The 20,059-nt window shown below is 44.1% G+C and overlaps 1 protein-coding gene across 2 annotated transcripts in view; it reads left to right on the forward strand.

The window, feature by feature from the left end:
• Positions 1 to 3,798: 3,798 nt before the first annotated feature.
• KCNG2 (potassium voltage-gated channel modifier subfamily G member 2) overlaps positions 3,799 to 20,059 on the forward strand; it is a 77,386-nt gene continuing 61,125 nt past the window's right edge. For both annotated transcript variants that reach the window (XM_074943148.1, XM_074943149.1), the window contains exon 1: positions 3,799 to 4,071. The gene's annotated coding sequence lies outside the window, so the exon portion shown is untranslated. The remainder of the gene's footprint in view (positions 4,072 to 20,059) is intronic.

Below are 20,059 nucleotides of genomic sequence, written 5' to 3' on the forward strand. Positions count from 1 at the left end.
TTCCTAATATCCAGCCTAAACCTCCCCCACTGCAACTTGAGACCATTACTTCTTGTTCTGTCATCTGGTGCCACTGAGAACAGTCTAGCTCCATCCTCTTTGGAACCCCCTTTCAGGTAGTTGAAAGCAGCTATCAAATCCCCCCGCATTCTTCTCTTCTGCAGACTAAATAATCCAAGTTCCCTCAGCCCCTCCTCATAAATCATGTGCTCCAGCCCCCTTGACAAGAAAGAGCCTGGAAACATGAAGGTAGGGCAGGAAACACACCCTTAGGGAGGGCTTGTTCGGGATTTAAGTAATTGTATCATAGTTAATTTCCTGGGACAGGCTTCTCATCTTACTTAGTGCAATTTACACCCGTGTAAATCGGTAATAACGCCACTGAAGTAACCAGGGTCATACCAGTATGAAACTGCCCATATTCTAATTAAATTACTAGTTAGGACTTAAAATGAGACAAAATTAGAGAAACAATAAAAGATAATGGAGAAATACAGATTGTGTTAGGTGAAACTGAATGGAATAAAGCAACTATGGGGAAGGTCACACCAGGAAAATGGAAAAAGTTCACTGCTGAATTATATATGTCCCAGGTTAAGTGTGCTATCTAGTAATAAACAGAGTAGAATAAAAAAGGCTAAGGTGGATGAAAATAAAAGTGCAAAAAGTCTTTAAAATAAATTAGAGGTATCTGCAAAAATTGAAGGCCTGATTGCATTTCCACTGAAGTCACGGTCAGTGTTAAGTCCATAGGCATATGACTCATCCAGAGCAGACACAAAATAAAATTAGGAGGCATGATAAGGAAATTGAAAATGGAGAATTAAAATATAAAGGAGGTATATTAGGTGCTCCAATTTATCCTTATTCATAATCAAATAAAAGTAACTGAAAGGCAACAAATTTAAAACTGGTAAACACTTTTAACACAACATATAAAGTTACCAGTGGAACTGGTTGGATTGTGTCCTAAGAACTAAGTAATATTGTAAAAAAGGATAAGACATTTATATGAATAATGAGAACATCCACAATTACTTTAGATAGGATAAAAAAAATTATAGGGGATAAAAAAACCTCATGCTTAAGGTTGTAAGTCAACTACTAACTGGTATAGGAGGATTAGGAGGAAAGTTCTATGAATAGGTTATTCCATAGCAGTTCATTATAGGGATTTCTGCACCGCTCTCTGGTAGAGCCAAGATACTGGATTAGACAGACTGGTCTGATCAATATAGCAATTCCTATGTTCCTCTATTCTCACAGATGATTTACTGACTGAAGAGGTAGATGATGCTAAAAAAAAAAAAAAAAAAAAGAATTATTTACTCTAATCTTTAAAAGGCAAATGTGTAACACATACTAAAACCACCCAGGAATTTTACTGGGGAAGAAGGAAATACTGAAACAAATTGGGATTATGCTAGAATATATAGTAAATAAATTAAAATTATCTAAAGACTGACAAAAGTACAGAACCAGATAGTAGCCATAGAGGAAATCTGAAGAAACTGGCAAAAGAGATAAGTGAAGTCACAATAAATATAATTAAAATATATTTGGAAAAATAAGGTACTTATAAACTAAAGAAAACCTAATGTAACATCTACATGCAAGAAGTATCAATAAAATATCCAGGAAGTTATCCATATGATTTATTTTTAAAAATCACATATTCTTGTTGTGTACTTGCATTGTGCTTTAGAAATATGTAGCCCAATCCTGCAACTGGAGCCACGTAGGCCATACCCTTATATCCACTGAGAAGCCCCATTGATACCAGCAGGGCTCTGCACTTTCCTAGGGATCCACTCATATACACCTGATTGCATGACTGGGGCCTTCATGCATTATGAAAGGTGTTATGACACTGCTTTTCATATGTTCCCAGTCTTGTGAGTAAATATATAATCATACCCCAAAACTCCACTAACCCTAACTGCATCTCATTTACTGGAGAGATTGAAACAATTTCTACTGAACAATTCTTGAAAAGAAAAGGAGTACTTGTGGCACCTTAGAGACTAAGAAATTTATTTGAGCATAAGCTTTTGTGAGCTACAGCTCATTTCACGAATGCATCCGATGAAGTGAGCTGTAGCTCACAAAAGCTTATGCTCAAATAAATTTCTTAGTCTCTAAGGTGCCACAAGTACTCCTTTTCTTTTTGCGGATACAGACTAACACGGCTGCTACTCTGAAACCTGAGCAATTCTTGTCTCACGTGTTTACTGGGCAGATGTTTTATAACAGGTGTCAGGTACCATCTAATATTCTGCAATGTATTGGTGGAGCCAAGTCCTGTCAGGTTTCTTATGTACATACTAGGATGCATTTTATTTGTAATTTTAAAAAATTATAAACTTGTGGGGTAGATTTATTTCCTTATTTATTTTATTTACATTTTTACAGCACTTAAGCCGTAGTTGCACATGAGTGATAGATGATCTCAAAAATATATATGTCTCAAAATGCCAAAAGCAGTTCAACTGTAATAGGGGCTAATTGCTGACCAATGTATTTACTTAAAATCCAAACTATTATCTACTGACTATATAAAAGGATTCAAAATGGGAAAACTTATTGAAAGGAAATGAACTGCATAAATAAGACACATCTATTCACTGGATAAACCCTAGATGGTTAACATTTGAAAAATTATTAAATTAAAGGTGTTTCACTTATATTCATTATGGGATATTTTACTTTTGTCAAATTCAATAATTTGAAAGTATATACATTTGAATATGCACGGAGAATATAGGTACAGCTGTCTAGGTCCTTATATCTTATACTATTGCTGTACTATCAAAATTCATTGCAAATACTAATAATTTTTTCCTCACAATACCCTGGTAGGGAAACATTCTTCCCATTTTACAGAGAGGTAAATCAGACAGGGAGAGGTTAAATGTGACTTCCCAGGGTAACACAGGAAGTCGGTGATAGAGGCAGAAATTGAATCCAGGTGTTCCCCGCCCTAGGGCAGTACTTTAACCATGGGATGCTGCTTGGCTTTACTGGTGTTAATCTGGAGTAGGCCGATTGATGTGGAGTGACACAGGGGCATAACTGAGAGCGGAATTTGACCCCCCTAAATGTAACGCTGAGTTACAATATAACATGTACCTTGTAGGCCATTTGTTTTGAAATGTCACATACGTTTTGTCTCCGAATAAAAACAATGTTTATGAACTGGTCAACTTTGATTCTGGCACAATTTAAAAGCAAAACTCCAGTCTTCTATTTAAAGAGCAACCAACCCGGTCTTGGTTTGGCCTTGGGGTGGGGTGTCGAATTTCAAAGTGGACCAAGGGTTGGAAGCCGGGCTGCGTTACACAAGTGAAGAAGCTGCCTCCGGGGGGTCCCAATAATAAAGCTTGCGCGGGATGGGTTATTTGCAGGGCCGATGCTAGATGTCACCTTCCCTCACCCCGCCGAGCAAAACACAAGGTCTCTGCCTTTACCCGCCTAGTGCCCGCTGGTGCGGGCAGAACAGCAGCGGCAACTCCGACCTCGTGCCTTTGACAGCAACAATGGAAAGGGTCACAGGCGGGGTGAGGGAGCCGCTTGAGAGCTCAGCCAGGGGGAGGAACGGAAGCTAAGCGGGACTTTCCCCCGGCCCCTGCGAGACCCGCCCTGCCTCGCCCCCTAGTGCTCCCGGACCTCCAGCCCAGCCCCGCCCGGGCCCCACTCCAGGAGGCAGCGCGCGGCCAGGATCTGGGGGAGCCGCCCGCTGCCCTCCAGCGCTCGGCCGGGGCCGCCTTGCTGGCGTGGGGGAGCCGGGAGGGGCGGCGCCAGCTGCCGCCCTGCGCGCAGCCGGGAGAGGGGGACCCAGTCGCTCGCTCGCGGGCTCCAGCAGGCACCTGCCGCTAGCCAGCCAGCCGGGATCAGGCTGCAGCTCCCGGCGGGGCGGCCCCTCCCAGCGGCAGCCGGAGCCCTGTCCTCCTTTGCAGGGACCTTCGGAGCCAGCCGCCAAGTTGAAGCCCGGCGCTGTGCACGGGGTGTCTGTGGTGGGGCAGGCGCCTGAGCTCCCGGCTGATGCATCCACCAGCCGCAGCTTTTCCCCAGGTACCGGCCAGTGCAGAGTGGGTGGGAAGGGGGAGGGGGGGAAGTAAGGTGTCCCCTGGGCCAGGATGAAGTTTGTGTGGTGGGCATTAGGAGCCCCTGATCCCCCTGACCTCAGTGGGTGGCGGCTGCAGGCTGGAGCCTAGCCGTGCCCAAGTCATTGCGCTCTCCGCGGGGGGGATCGCAGCGCTCCGACGGCTTCTCTCGGCCCGGCAGCGCGTGTGCCGGGGCAGAGGGGTTGGGAGCAGACGGGCGGCTGGGCGCGGTGGCAGGAACTTTCTGTGCCCCCCCTCCCCGCCCCCCGAGTCTTTTCTCTCGTCTCCCGTCTTTCCGGGCTCGTCCGGGAGGCTCGCTAATAGCCTGCATGGCTGCGAGCAACGAGCACTGCAGGGGGCTCCCTAGCCCCCGTTTGATTTCTGAGCACAAAGGAGCCAGCAACTTCAGTCAAATGTGTGTCTGTGGGGTGGGGGGGTTCCCCTCCCGGTTGTGTTACGGAGCAGGAGCAAAGAGCGGCTGTTTGGACGCCAGCTCGCATTTGGTCAGTCCCCTGGGTTGCCCCTCCAGTTGGCAGATCAAGACGCGTGTGAGCTGAAATCCCACAATGATGCTTTCCTCAGAGCGTCTGCCTGGTGCTGGGGCACGGCGAGAGAGCAGGCTCCAGGCAGAGCCCAGCCGCCTCCTGCTCTGCCCCGGGCCAAACCAGGGGCGCCAGCAGCAGTAGCACCCCGAGTCCAGTCAGGTTTTTCCTTCTGAGCTTTTGGGAGGTGTCGCCTCTAAGCTGCTCTTCTGCCTCCTCCCCAGGACTGCAAGGCATAGGTGCTGGAACTGGGGGTGCTCACACACCCCCTGGCTTGCAGTGCTTTCCGTTAGATACAGGGTTTTGCTTCAATGGCTCTGAGCACCCCAGGCTGCAAGGGGAAGTTTATAGGGGCACCGGATAATACCCTGCCACAGAGTCCACTCAAAACCTGTCTGGGGGTAAAATGCTGAGAAGTGTTTGAGTTGCTCTTTGAGGGTTCGCTGATGGTGGGAGCTCTGATTGTCCCTCGCTGTTGTGTGGCTTCCCTGGCACTCTTTGCATGCCCACTGTAATGCTTGATTCTTCTCCATTTCTGGTATATTCATCTCTTTTGTTGTTGATTGCATTTTTTTTAATAGGAATGTGAACAGATGTATATTTAAATTCAGACAAAGTGTATTGAAAAGGAGTGGGGTCTCCATTTCCATGTACCTTTTGTTTGATGGAATCTCATATAAATCAGAGAGCCTTAGTTGTTGTGCACTAGATCAGAGGTTCTCAAAGTGGGGTCGGGACCCCTCAGGGGGTCGTGAGGTTATTACATGGGGGGGTTGCGAGTTGTCAGCCTCCACCCCAAACCCTGCTTTGCCTCCAGCATTTATGATGGTGTTAAATATATAAAAAGTGTTTTTAATTTATAAGGGGAGTTGCACTCAGAGGCATGGTATGTGAAAGGGGTCACCAGTGCAAAAGTGTGAGAACCACTGTGCTAGATGCTTTCCACCTGCAATTAGTGCAGTTTAAAGTTCATTATTTTACATAAAAAGATATATGTATTAGTTGATAAATTAGAAATCAGTTGCCCCACTGAAGACCTTGTTCACTGTGCTGTCTCTAATATCTTAATTGCAGATCTCTCCTTTCCCTTGAGGAGCTATGGCTTTTAACTCCCTTTTGATGCCGGGCGTTAAAACCTCATTTGAAGTTTAAGTGGTAAATAGGGTTGCCAACTTTCTACTTGCAGAAAACTGAACACCCTTGCCCCACTCCTACTCTGAGGCCCCACCCCTTCTCACTCCATCCTCCCTCCTTCCTCTGTTGCTCACTCTCCCCCACCCTCAATCACTCACTCATTTTCACTGGGCTAGGGGTTTGGGTGCAGGAGAGGGTGAGGGCTCTGGCTGAGAGTCAGGGCTCTGGGGTGGGGCCAGAAATGAGCGGTTTAGGGTGCGGGAGAGGGCTCTGGGCTGGGGAGGGGGTTGGGGTGTGGGAGGGGGTGAGAGGCTTGGGGGGCAGGAGTGGGCTCTGGGTTGGGACCGATGGGTTTGGAGTGCAGGAGGGGGCTATGGGCTGGGGCAGGAGGTTGGGATGCGGGAGGGGGTTTGGGTGTGGGAGGGGGCTCAAGACTGGGGTAGAGGGTTGGGGTGCAGGGGTAGTGGGCTCTGGCTGGGGGTGCAGGCTCTGGTGTGGGGTCAGGGTGAGAGGTTTGGGGTACAGGAGGAGGTTCCGGGAGGGGTGAGGGGTTGGGAGTGTGGGAGGGGGTGCGGGCTCTGGGAGGGAGTTTGGGTGCAGGAGGGGGCTATGGGCTGGGGCAGAAGGGGGTTTGGGGTATGGGCTCCAGGAGGGAGTTTGGGTGTGGGAGGAGGCTCAAGGCTGGGGGAGGGGCTTGGGGCGCAGGAGGGGGGTTGGAGTGCAGGCTTCAGGTGACGCTTACCTAAAGTTCCTGGCCAATGGGAGCTGCAGATCCGGCGGTCGGGACAGTGGCAGCGTTTGGAGCCCCCATGGCTGCCCCTGCACCTAGGAGCCAGAGGGAAATGCTGGCCGCTTCCGGGAGCTGCTGGGGCCAGGCAGGCACCCTGCCTGCCCTGCTGCTGGCGGCCAACCGGACTTTTAAGGGTCCGATCAGCAGTGCTGACCAGAGCTGCCAGAGTCCCTTTTCGACCGGGCATTCCGGCCAAAAACCGGAGGCCTGGGAACCCTAGTGGTAAACAGTAAATAACTACATTGTGACACTGGAGAGCTTTGGTGACATTAAGAGTTTGCTCTTGCACAACTGGAAGCACGTAGGTCAGCTATTTGTTAACTCTTCGAGTGTAATTTATTTCACTAGCACTCTGTTCTAATAGTAAAAGCTGTTTTTATCACTCTGTAACTGAAATAAAGCTTCTACACCTTGGCATGCAACTACATGCGGTCAAATCCTATAATTTTTACTCAGGCAAAACTCCCATTGAATTCAACCAAGTTTTACCCCAAGGTATTGCTAAACTTGAATGTTTACATACTTAATAACTTGTTAACTAATATGATTGTAAATTCTAGTGAAGACAGCACACAAATGTTTGTTCCAGGAGACAGATGTGAGTTGCTAGTCATGTTTGTGCCTACTTTCATGTCCTGTCTACCAAAGAATTTACAGTTGTGTTAGTTAACATGTTAATATATTATAACAAGTCAGTTGTTGATATGCCCTCTGTAAGATCAGCCTCATAAATTGAGAATGAAAGGTCATGGGTCAGTATTGATAGAGGTGCACACGGTTTAACTGTACTGTGTTCAGCACCAGTTCCAAAACTGTGGTTAAGACTTGTTCAGAGGAAGAAGTCCCTTGTTCATAAGGTTCCTTTGCCAGCCTCCATAAGCTACTTTCTGAAGAAGTGGGCTCTCATTTTGGTGCAGTGTTTGTTCTGGAGTTGCTGTTGCAACTGGGACTTCGTTTACGTGACCCCTCTCCCCTTTTAGCTCTGCAGGGGAAGATTGGCTGAGTCCACTAAGAAATGGTAAACACCACCTGAATTACATATGGAGATATTTTTAGTACATCCTAAAGCACTGAAGTTATTCCAGCAAGAGATGTATTTTTCCGTTCTGTTTATCTAGTCCAGGAAACTACTAGGGTTCTGAAGTGGCTTAGAAGTGACCCTCAAAGGAAAAAAAAAAGTCTATGCTTTTTTTGCTTCTTTATAAAGGCATGTAAGCTATTTCATCTGCTTGGGTTTTGAATTAGAAATTGAAGCAGAGTGTCTCCTCTTTTTCCTGGAAGATGCAAGGAATGGCTGCAGAGCTAGTAGAACTGTGATATTAAAGAAAACATGAAATGAAACTCAGATGGGAGGTGATCTTTGTTCAGACAGTTAAAAACTGTGGGTTTTTTGTTTGGTTTTGTTAAAGTTTGTATAACTCAAACATGTAAAACAGCTGGAAGAAAAGCTCTTATTGGATATTCAACATTCCCACTTCTCCTAGTAAAGTCTGAAAAGGTCCCAATTCACATGTTTCGGTCCATGAAGAAAGATTTCCAGCAACACAGGAAATATCAGACTTGATATTGCTAATGTAAAGAACAAGTTGGGGTTGGGGAGGGAATCCCACATGGTCATCTTGTACATCATGAGGGGGAAGGTGGAGGGCAGAAAAAGGGAACAAACTAAATTTTTTTTTCCCAGGACACTATTAAAGACATGCACACAGTTTTTCTGATTGTCTAATTAACATGTCAACCATTGTGAATAATCCCCAAGTAAGATTCTTATCACTTTACAAATTATTTCAATATCCCCACGTATTTTCAGGCTATGCATATCTAAGGCATTATTGCACTTGTAAGGTGATTAAAGTCACTTGGCCTTGAGTGTCTTGTCTTGGGTTTAATAATACATCCAGAGAGTGCTGCAATAACTGTCAGTAAATGTCTGTCATGTCTTGTGCTTAATTATGAAATGTTTGTAAAACACTGCACACGAACAAAACTTTTGGCTTAGCTTTTCAGATGTGATACCTCTGTGAATAGTCCTTGTGAAGGGCCAGATTCTATAACTGAATCCATGTGGGCAAACCCCCGCATCCAGGTGGATTCAGTTGTAGGATCTAGCCCTAAATATATGGCTCCAACGTTTTTTCCTCTTTAGAGTACTGCCCATTTCACAATAGCAGTCCATTTGGAGAGAACTGTTAAACTTCCTGAGTGCACACTTTGCTTTGAGAAGTCTTATAATGCTTTTGTCGTGCTTCTCAGACTTCCCTTCTCGTGTGTGTTGAGTCCTGGGGGATATTGCTTCAATACCTGACCAGGACTTTAGAATAGTCAAAGAAGAGACTGTTTGTGAGAGTTCTGTGAGTCATCTTGTTACTCTGCCTCTAGTAAGAGGGGGGCAACAGGACTCCCCGCAGGGAGTCTAGGCGGCAGCCTGAGCCGGGAGCCTGGGTGGCAGCCTCGCTTGGAAAGAAGATTGGGCACCAGCTGGGGAGCTGGCATTCTTGTCAATTTCATGACTCTGCTGACAGCCATTAGATGTAAGTAATGCAGCGTCTACAGGGACGCTGAGTTACCCTAGCTCAGTGGTCCCCAACCTTTCTCTGGGAATAGCACATTCCTATTCCCAAAAGACTGTGGCAGGCGCCAAACACCCCGCCACCGAAATGCTGCCGAGAAGCGGCAGCGGCAAGAAGCGCCACCGTCGAAATGCCGCCAAGAAACGGCAACGCTTCTCGGTGGCATTTCGGCAGGTGGTTCTCCGGCAGCCGCACTCGGCGGCGGCATTTTGGCGGCGCGGTATCCTGTGGGCGCACACAACTGCCCTGGTGGGCACCATTGCACCTGCAGGCACTGCATTGGGGACCCCTGCCCTAGCTTTACCGATATAAATCCTACGCCTCTCATGGACGTGAAATTATTATGTCGGTGTAGTGGGCAGTTATGTTAGCAGGAGCAAGGCTGTTATGTGTACACTGACGTAATTAGGTCGACACAAGCTGCCTTACATCGACCTAACGCTGTATTGTAGACCAGGCCTTTGTCTTGAATGGTAATAGTAGGTCCATCCCATCCACCAAGCCTTCTTGAATCGTTCTCCTGTGATATCCAGTCCCTGACACTGGCTACTCACAATTCCAGATCTTCTGTTCCTAAAGGAGCAGTGCACCCAGTTGACCAATTTTACCTTAAACCACTGCTCCTGCAAACCACCACAGCACTTATAAGCACTTAAAATAAATCAAGAAAAGGGTTATTTAAGAAAGAATAGGGGTTGCACTAGAAACAAGAGAGTGTGGTGGAAATAAATGGCCACAAAACATAAAATGCAAACCTGGGTCTACGTTTATCAATAGCTACCTTTCCTATCTAATAAAGTAGATTTCCCTCCAAAGTCCAGTCTGTTGAAGAGCTAGCTGGTTTCTACCAGGAACCAAAAGCTGAAGTTCATGAAAGCATTTATCTCCAGTCAGGGGTTTCTGCACAGTGAATGGATATAGTGTGTCTTTCCCTGCAAGCTGTTATAGTGAAAGTCTTTTGTTTCCATTCACAGGCAGGGCAAACCCCTGCCTTGCTGTAGAGTTCTTTTCTACCTTTATGTGGTTTTGATTGTGTGTTTGTCATTGTCTGATGGTTTTCCATTAACTGCTCTGGATGTGGCAAGGGTAGACAACAGAACATTGCATTATCTCACCAGCTGAGTAAGGAGGGGTGACAACTCCCTCTTGCTTGAATGGCACATTACCCCCTGGTGATCAATCTCTACACCAAGTCCATAAAGCATACTTTCAATATAAATATACTATTCCTTAAATATTACCCTTATCTATGTCTCACAATGGGTACGAGGCTTGACAAGCTATGAGCTTTCTGTACATACCTTACATGTTACTCTTAATGGATACTTATCCTGTCAGAAATGCATTTGGTATAATGAGTTTGTCAGGTCTGAGCTGAGAGTTGTTTGCAAGGAACAAGGGATCCTTTGCCAACGAGTCTTTGTGTCACTTGCCCCCAGAAAAATCCATCCCAAATTTTATGTTTAATCCAGTGCATGCTGGGAGAGGACTTCGGGGAATTTAGTGAATATTTTGTGAATACTCTTACAGCATGGACATGACCAATAAAGACTGTAGTTACGTGCTTCACTGTGGTGCCTCAGGGATTGGTTTAAGGAGCTCCCAGTAATCTAGGAGACAGTCTAGTGCTGGTTGTTCCCCATGTTGCTTTTCTGTGCATGGTGGCCCATAATTACATGCAGAGGAGAAAGGTAGGAATGTACATTAAAGGCAGCACTGGGGAAGCTGAACACCAGGCCTGGTCCAGTAGGAGTTTTGCATGCATAAGGACTGTGGGATTGGGCCTGGTACACTTCCAAGATTAGTATAAGTGGCAGTAGGGGAAAACTATTAGATCCAGTTAATTCCCAAAGGACTTTAAGTTTGTATGCTGTTTGGTGGAGGAATAAATAAGAAATAATGAAGTATGGGTAACATTTGCAAAAGTGCCCATCTCCCATTTTCAAAAGTGACTTAGGCATTTAGGGCCATATTTTTAAATGAATTTAAATTACCTTTAAAAATATGTCCCTTAAGAGCCTAGGTCTCACCAAAAATCAATGTGACTTAAGCGCCTAAGTTCACTAAGGTATGTCTACATTGCAGTTGGAAGTGTGATTGCAGGTTGGGTAGGCATACCCATGCTATCTTTAATCTAGCTAGCACAGCTAAGAATAGCAATGAAACTGTAGGGAGTTTGGGCCTCAGCAAGGGCTGTGCAAGCCTGCCCCAAACCTTGGGTATGTACTTACGTTCCTAAACTGCGCTAAACCCCATGCCACTGGAGTTTTGCTGATATTTATGGCCATGCTAGCTAGATTAAAGCTAGTGCGGATATTCCTACTACCTGAGCTGCGGTCACACCTCTCATTGCAATGTAGACACACCTTTAGGCACTTTTGAAAAGTTTACCTTATGTCTATAAGTTACAAGGACTCAGGATATTATGTTTGGAATTTCTTGTGGCAGTATTACAAGTGAGTGAAGCCACCTGAACTTTGGCCTGGTGTCTCTCAAAAATATTTCCAAAATGCATTGCAGTACATTGAGCCTCTAATTTGCTTAATTAAGGCATCAGTTTTGAGTTATATAGGTTGCATGTTTCCCTGTTGAGATTTAAAAAAAAAAATGTAGTAATTGATCTGATGAAGATATTAAATCAATGGACTAAAATGTTTTGTTTGTACCAGTCAGACCTTTTTGGGTATCTGTTAATTAACTTGTCAGTTCATCAAAGTTACTTCATGCGTTTTGACTTGTGAGCTGTGATTTGTATTCTAGTTTGGTAGCATGTCTGAATCTGTATTCCATTTCAGCAAGCAATTTAACTGCATAGAAGGCTAGATTCTGCCACATTTTGGCTACATCTCACGTAGACATATTTGTGCAAGCTCTCATTGAGCTAGCATGGTAAAAATAGTAGTGTAGCTGCAATAATATGGGCAGTGGTGAATGGTGGCATGGGCTCGCCACCCTGAGTATTGTAAAGAGTCCAGGAAGGTTTGTACTGAGCGTAGCTAGGCTGTGCCACCATTCATTGCTGATACTATTGTGGCTACACTACTATTTTTATCATGCCAGCTCGATGAGCGCTACCGTGAAAATAGCCCCATGAGCTGAGCATAACACCCCTAGCTCCAAGTGTAGACATAGCCTAAATCACATTATTCAGTATCTTACTCGGTGAAGAATCCCATTAATTTCAGTGGATCTCCTGATGGAATAAGATACTACACAGTGTGGTAAAGGTGAAAGAATCCAGCCCAGAGATAGAGAATGTTCTGGAGGAATTAAAATTTTGCCATAATGGTCATTGATTTAAGGCAAATGGTTTGGACGAGTCAGATGATGCGTTTTCCTGTGTAAGTGGCATTCTCCCCACTCCCAGCAGACTACAGGCTGGAGACCGCCATCTTTACTCAGGGTGGGATAGTACAGTAATCCCATTGCTTTCAGTGGGACTAGTGGAGTAAAGTACTACCCATCCTGTGGAAGAGTGGCAGGCTCTGGACCTATATTCATAACACAATGATTCTGTCTGTAGCAAAATTGAAATCCCCATGATGTCTTAAAGAATAATGTACCACAGCTTGTGTGCGCTACATTGACACATTTTTGGTGCTTCTAGTAACTTTAGGTGCATATATAGCACCACAAATACAATTCCTTTAGTGTTACTCATCCTGTTAATTATTGTAAAGCTATATTTCAGCAGTTATACTCTGAAAAAAAATTGCAGGGAATTTGTAGAGTAAAATTAATCTTCCCAATTTCTCAGCATGGGTTGAAATCTCTTACTGTTCCAACAAATCTTCCCATTTCATAAAATATATTTATGATAAAACCTAAAGCTTTAAAACTACAGCTAGTCAGAACTACATTTTGTGGTATGCTAATTTTCATAATGAAGGATAATTAAAGGGACATGGCCAGGTAGTTAAGGCCTAAAATTTGATCCTCCTCGATTTTGTTGTAGATTGAAAATAGCTGCAGGAGTCTAAATAGCTATTGTGTTTTAAAAAAACAAAATACCATAAGTCTATGGAAATTATCATACCACTGCTGGGAATTAAAAACACACACACACTAACCCCCACGGTTTATATTAGACTCACACACACACACATACACACACACACATTGATGGTTCTCCCTGCCCTCCTCTGTTGGTTCTTCAACAGTTAACTAACAACATTATTTTCAAAGCTGTCCTTGCAGCACTGATAAAGCTTGTGCACATGAGGGATATAAACATGTCATGTGAATTTTAAAATCCATAAGAAAGGCAGGAAATCAATCAATGATTGGCCAAATGGCAAAGGACATGAACAGTACAGACGGAAAATGTTATTCTCAGGCTTCTAAGACAGTATTAAAACCAACAGAGAGTAAATCAAAATAAAATGATGAAAAAGTAGATGACAGTGTCCTTTCAAAGGATGAAAATCTACAAACACTGAAGTTTATTTACCACATAGAAAACCTCCTATTTCAATGCTTTGCACTCTATTAAGAAATATGAAACTGATCAGAATGAGAGAGAATCCACAAAAAGTACTTTATAAAAATTAATGCTTTACATTCCTCTTATCTTTTTTGACATTTTAATTAGGATAATTTGCATCATCCCTTCTATTAACAGTACCTTTAGCAGAATAAATACACTAATATCAATTAGGAAGGGAATAATTGGTAAACATAAATATTAAGTCCTCTGTGAATGTCCTGCTCCCATTGATATGAATGGGAGTTGGATGTGTACAACCTTGGACCTCTGCATTTGAAGTGGTCTCCAAAGCCAGTCTCGAATATAACTGCTTAGCTTCCTCCCCAGAAGTAAACTTTTGCATGAGAAGCTTACCCGAAAGAAATAAAGTGTTGGCTGTAGTCAGCACAACCAGGATTTGAGCACGGTCCCCCAGGAGCCACTGAGTGGAACAGATGGATGTGTTTGTTTTCTGAGAACTGCCATGCTGAATCTGTATAACTTTTACCATCTTATGACACTTCAAACATCTCTAGTCAGGCACATTATTTGGATGACTTGAAAGCAAGTTTCTCAGGTGTATTGTAAAGGAGCCTTCGTTTGTGCTGGCTGTGGAGTAAGTCTCTCAAGTCCATCAGCATCTTACCTATATTCACCTAGATATCTGAATTACATGACCTCTGGAAATTTAAAATGTTTAGATAAGGACCGGAGGGTGCGAGGGGGGAGAGGGAATAGTAATACCACAGGGTTATGATAATCAGGCCTCTAAGGATTCTGCAAAACTCTAATAACTATTTTTGCAACAATCTTTGTACCTCTGAAGATCTCCACCAAAAACATTTTCAAGTCTGACTAATTTCTGGGCCATTAGGGTTTGTTCTACTGAGTCATTAATAAAATGAGAAACGTATTTAACATCTACAGTGATAATGGGAAGATGCTGAAGTACACACGAAAACCATATACTGCTTGGTCCGATTCATAAGGAGAGAAGTACAGGATGCTCCTTAAAAAGTTGGTCATGTCATTGACAAGAATGGCTTAAAGAGATCCCAGCCAGTGGGGTCAAAATTTAATTTTTCTTGCTTTCATTGATTTGTTTCACATAAATGTACTCTTGTATGGTGTTTTTTTCTCTCTCTCTAAAGAGAGCCATTTCATTTTGGAAGTGAGGTGGAAATAACTGGTAGGGACATTGCAACATAAACACTGGAAAGCTATAAAAAGTCAAATGCATGAGCTTAAGGAATATCAGATTTGCTGGAGCTTCTAAGGCTAATGAAGTACAAGAGGTTGACCTGAGGTAGTCTTTTCTGAATGGATTATGATGATGAGCAGGAGAAACTAATTTTGATTTCCTTCTAAAAGTCACTGCAACATATCATATTACTGGGAAAACCAAGTGGGCAATGTCCTCCAGAGAAAATGAGCAATTCATAATATTCAACAAATTAAAAAAAAAACCCTCGGAAGTTGACAACTAAGGCTTTTTAGTTTTAGAGCTTTAAGAATATTATTCTGTGGGTTTGGTTTCTGCTTTATGTTGACCTGTTAGACTGAAGTTTTTACTTAGAGGATAAGAATTTTTTTTTTTCCTCTCTCACAAATTGCCTTTGACAATGTTGTTGGGTTGGGAGAAAAAAGCAGCTATTTCCCAGGAAGTGGAACGCACATCCTCAGAGGTTACTTAGAAGACCTTTTAGTTTCTAATTTTGACGTTTGAAATGCTTTCTTGTGGAGTTCACTCTAAAATGCAGCCAGTGCTGCTAGTTAATGGAGGTTATAATGCACTATCAGGGTTCATATGATCTTTCCTTCTTTATTCCATGCTTTTCTTTTTTTCTTTTTTCACCCCATTAGTGAAAATGTGACTGTAATTAACCTCTCGTTAGGATGTGAAAAGCCTGCTATTTTTCTGCATGTAGGAATTACATTTCTTTGTTACTGTTGCTGGATCTGTTTCCTGCTTGACCCAAAAGCTGGTGATTTTGTTACCCAGCAAAACTTTTGTATTGATTTCTCTGATAGAGCACTGATCTTACCCCAGCACTCTCCGTGCATAGTGTCCTCATCAATGTGATGTGATCAAATTCAGATTTTCAGGGGAGACTCAAATGGCCAATTTATTTATACAGTGAACATGTATGCTTACTTTGGGTGATAGCATTATGCTCATGTCCATCAATATCAAACTTTACATATTTAAGGCCTGATCCTGTGACCTTTACTCACATGGGTAGTCCCCATGTAGTCAATGGGAACATCAGTGTTTTCAGGATGAGGACCTTAGGTGTCAACCCTTGAACTCAGTAAAAAGAAAAGGAGTACTTGTGGCACCTTAGAGACTAACCAATTTATTTGAGCATGAGCTTTCGTGAGCTACAGCTCACTTCATCGGATGCATACTGTGGAAACTGCAGAAGACATTATATACACAGAGACCATGAAACAATACCTCCTCCCACCCCACCCTCCTGCTGGTAATAGCTTATCTAAAGTGATCATCAAGTTGGGCCATTTCCAGCACAAATCCAGGTTTTCTCACCCTCCGCCCCCCCACACACAAACTCACTCTCCTGCTGGTAATAGCCCATCCAAAGTGACCACTCTCTTCACAATGTGTATGATAATCAAGGTGGGCCATTTCCTGCACAAATCCAGGTTCTCTCACCCCCCTCCAAAAACCACACACACAAACTCACTCTCTTGCTGGTAATAGCCTATCCAAAGTGACCACTTTCCTTACAACGTGCATGAAAATCAAGGTGGGCCATTTCCAGCACAAATACAGGTTTTCTCACCCTCCCCCCCCCTTTTTCCCAAAAAACACACACACACAAACTCACTCTCCTGCTGGTAATAGCTTATCCAAAGTGACCACTCTCCCTACAATGTGCATGATAATCAAGGTGGGCCATTTCCAGCACAAATCCAGGTTTTCTCACCCCACCCCACCCACCCCCCACACACAAACTCACTCTCCTGCTGGCAATAGCTCATCCAAACTGACCACTCTCCCCACAATGTGCATGACAATCAAGGTGGGCCATTTCCAGCATAAATCCAAGTTTAACCAGAACATCCGGGGGGGGGGGGGGAAGGGAGGAAAAAACAAGGGGAAATAGGCTACCTTGCATAATGACTTAGCCACTCCCAGTCTCTATTTAAGCCTAAATTAATAGTATCCAATTTGCAAATGAATTCCAATTCAGCAGTTTCTCGCTGGACTCTGGATTTGAAGTTTTTTTGTTGTAAGATAGCGACCTTCATGTCTCTGATTGCGTGACCAGAGAGATTGAAGTGTTCTCCGACTGGTTTATGAATGTTATAATTCTTGACATCTGATTTGTGTCCATTTATTCTTTTACGTAGAGACTGTCCAGTTTGACCAATGTACATGGCAGAGGGGCATTGCTGGCACATGATGGCATATATCACATTGGTGGATGTGCAGGTGAACGAGCCTCTGATAGTGTGGCTGATGTTATTAGGCCCTGTGATGGTGTCCCCTGAATAGATATGTGGACACAGTTGGCAACGGGCTTTGTTGCAAGGATAGGTTCCTGGGTTAGTGGTTCTGTTGTGTGGTATGTGGTTGTTGGTGAGTATTTGCTTCAGGTTGGGGGGCTGTCTGTAGGCAAGGACTGGCCTGTCTCCCAAGATTTGTGAGAGTGTTGGGTCATCCTTCAGGATAGGTTGTAGATCCTTAATAATGCGTTGGAGGGGTTTTAGTTGGGGGCTGAAGGTGACGGCTAGTGGCGTTCTGTTATTTTCTTTGTTAGGCCTGTCCTGTAGTAGGTGACTTCTGGGAACTCTTCTGGCTCTATCAATCTGTTTCTTCACTTCCGCAGGTGGGTATTATAGTTGTAAGAATGCTTGATAGAGATCTTGTAGATGTTTGTCTCTGTCTGAGGGGTTGGAGCAAATGCGGTTGTATCGCAGAGCTTGGCTGTAGACGATGGATCTTGCGGTGTGGTCAGGGTGAAAGCTGGAGGCATGTAGGTAGGAATAGCGGTCAGTAGGTTTCCGGTATAGGGTGGTGGTTATGTGACCATTGTTTGTTAGCACTGTAGTGTCCAGGAAGTGGATCTCTTGTGTGGACTGGACCAGGCTGAGGTTGATGGTGGGATGGAAATTGTTGAAATCATGGTGGAATTCCTCAAGGGCTTCTTTTCCATGGGTCCAGATGATGAAGATGTCATCAATATAGCGCAAGTAGAGTAGGGGCGTTAGGGGACGAGAGCTGAGGAAGCGTTGTTCTAAATCAGCCATAAAAATGTTGGCATACTGTGGGGCCATGCGGGTACCCATAGCAGTGCCGCTGATCTGAAGGTATACATTGTCCCCAAATGTAAAATAGTTATGGGTAAGGACAAAGTCACAAAGTTCAGCCACCAGGTTAGCCGTGACATTATCGGGGATAGTGTTCTTGACGGCTTGTAGTCCATCTTTGTGTGGAATGTTGGTGTAGAGGGCTTCTACATCCATAGTGGCCAGGATGGTGTTATCAGGAAGATCACCGATGGATTGTAGTTTCCTCAGGAAGTCAGTGGTGTCTCGAAGGTAGCGGGGAGTGCTGGTAGCGTAGGGCCTGAGGAGGGAGTCTACATAGCCAGACACTCCTGCTGTCAGGGTGCCAATGCCTGAGATGATGGGGCGCCCAAGATTTCCAGGTTTATGGATCTTGGGTAGTAGATAGAATATCCCAGGTCGGGGTTCCAGGGGTGTGTCTGTGCGGATTTGATCTTGTGCTTTTTCAGGAAGTTTCTTGAGCAAATGCTGTAGTTGCTTTTGGTAACTCTCAGTTGGATCATAGGGTAATGGCTTGTAGAAAGTGGTGTTGGAGAGCTGCCGAGCAGCCTCTTGTTCATATTCCGACCTATTCATGATGACAACAGCACCTCTTTTGTCAGCCTTTTTGATTATGATGTCAAAGTTGTTTCTGAGGCTGTGGATGGCATTGTGTTCCGCACGGCTGAGGTTATGGGGCAAGTGATGCTGCTTTTCCACAATTTCAGCCCGTGCACGTCGGCGGAAGCACTCTATGTAGAAGTCCAGTCTGCTGTTTCGACCTTCAGGAGGAGTCCACCTAGAATCCTTCTTCTTGTAATGTTGGTAGGGAGGCCTCTGTGGATTAGTATGTTGTTCAGAGGTATTTTGGAAATATTCCTTGAGTCGGAGACGTCAAAAATAGGATTCTAGGTCACCACAGAACTGTATCATGTTCGTGGGGGTGGAAGGGCAGAAGGAGAGGCCCCGAGATAGGACAGCTGCTTCTGCTGGGCTGAGAGTATAGTTGGATAGGTTAACAATATTGCTGGGTGGGTTGAGGGAACCATTGCTGTGGCCTCTTGTAGCATGTAGTAGTTTAGAAAGTTTAGTGTCCTTTTTCTTTTGTAGAGAAGCAAAGTGTGCGTTGTAAATGGCTTGTCTAGTTTTAGTAAAATCCAGCCACGAGGAAGTTTGTGTGGAAGGTTGGTTTTTTATGAGAGTATCCATTTTTGAGAGCTCATTCTTAATCTTTCCCTGTTTGCTGTAGAGGATGTTGATCAGGTGATTCCGCAGTTTCTTTGAGAGCGTGTGGCACAAGCTGTCAGCATAGTCTGTGTGGTATGTAGATTGTAATGGATTTTTTACCTTCAGTCCTTTTGGTACGATGTCCATCTGTCCATCTTGAACTCAGTATTATCTGTGCTGTCCCAGTAGCAGCTTACTTTGTGCTGCATGATTCTTCTTGCATTCATGTTCAGCTGTGCCTTCTAACTTCTTCAAGTTCAACACAAAACAAGCTGAATTTTGCTCAGTGAGTCCCTCGAATGAGGGTCTCATTTTTCCTTGGTTATTATCTTACTATCCTAACTTACCTTTTCTGCCCTCAGGGCTTGGTCCTGTAATGGTGCGGGGTCAGGGCCTCAGTGCATGCAAACACTGCAGTCATTTTTTAATTTACAATTGGCTGTCAAGTTATGTTACTACAGTATCACCATAGGAACCTCTTCACTCTGCGACCTACATTGTTTCACTAGGATGCTGAGATTTTTAACACATGCCTCATCTTGCCACTTCCCACCACATATACAAAGTTCTTTTTCCCAGTCTGCTGGTTGATATTCTTAGATACTTCCTGAAGAGAACCAACATTTCTGATCAAATTTCTCCAATTTCAAGCATCTCCACTCGCTTTCTCTGGACCAAATAAATGATTTTAAGGCTGTGTTAGATATGTAAAAAGCATGAACAGGCTTGAACATATCGGTAAGTTTTGCTTGGATCCTAGTGTCTAGGTTGGAACTCTTGTTTCAATTTGGAGAGTGTTGGTTCTCTGTATTTAGTATTCTGTCCCGAGGAGAGTTTTCTCACAGTGTTTCCTGGAATGTTCTTCTCTCTCATCTTTATTATCAGATTCGTTTCTGTAGCCTTGTCTTTGAGCTGTATTTTTTTTGTATGTTGTT

The sequence above is a fragment of the Natator depressus genome, chromosome 2, assembly GCF_965152275.1.
Source record: "Natator depressus isolate rNatDep1 chromosome 2, rNatDep2.hap1, whole genome shotgun sequence".
NCBI lineage: Eukaryota > Metazoa > Chordata > Testudines > Cheloniidae > Natator > Natator depressus.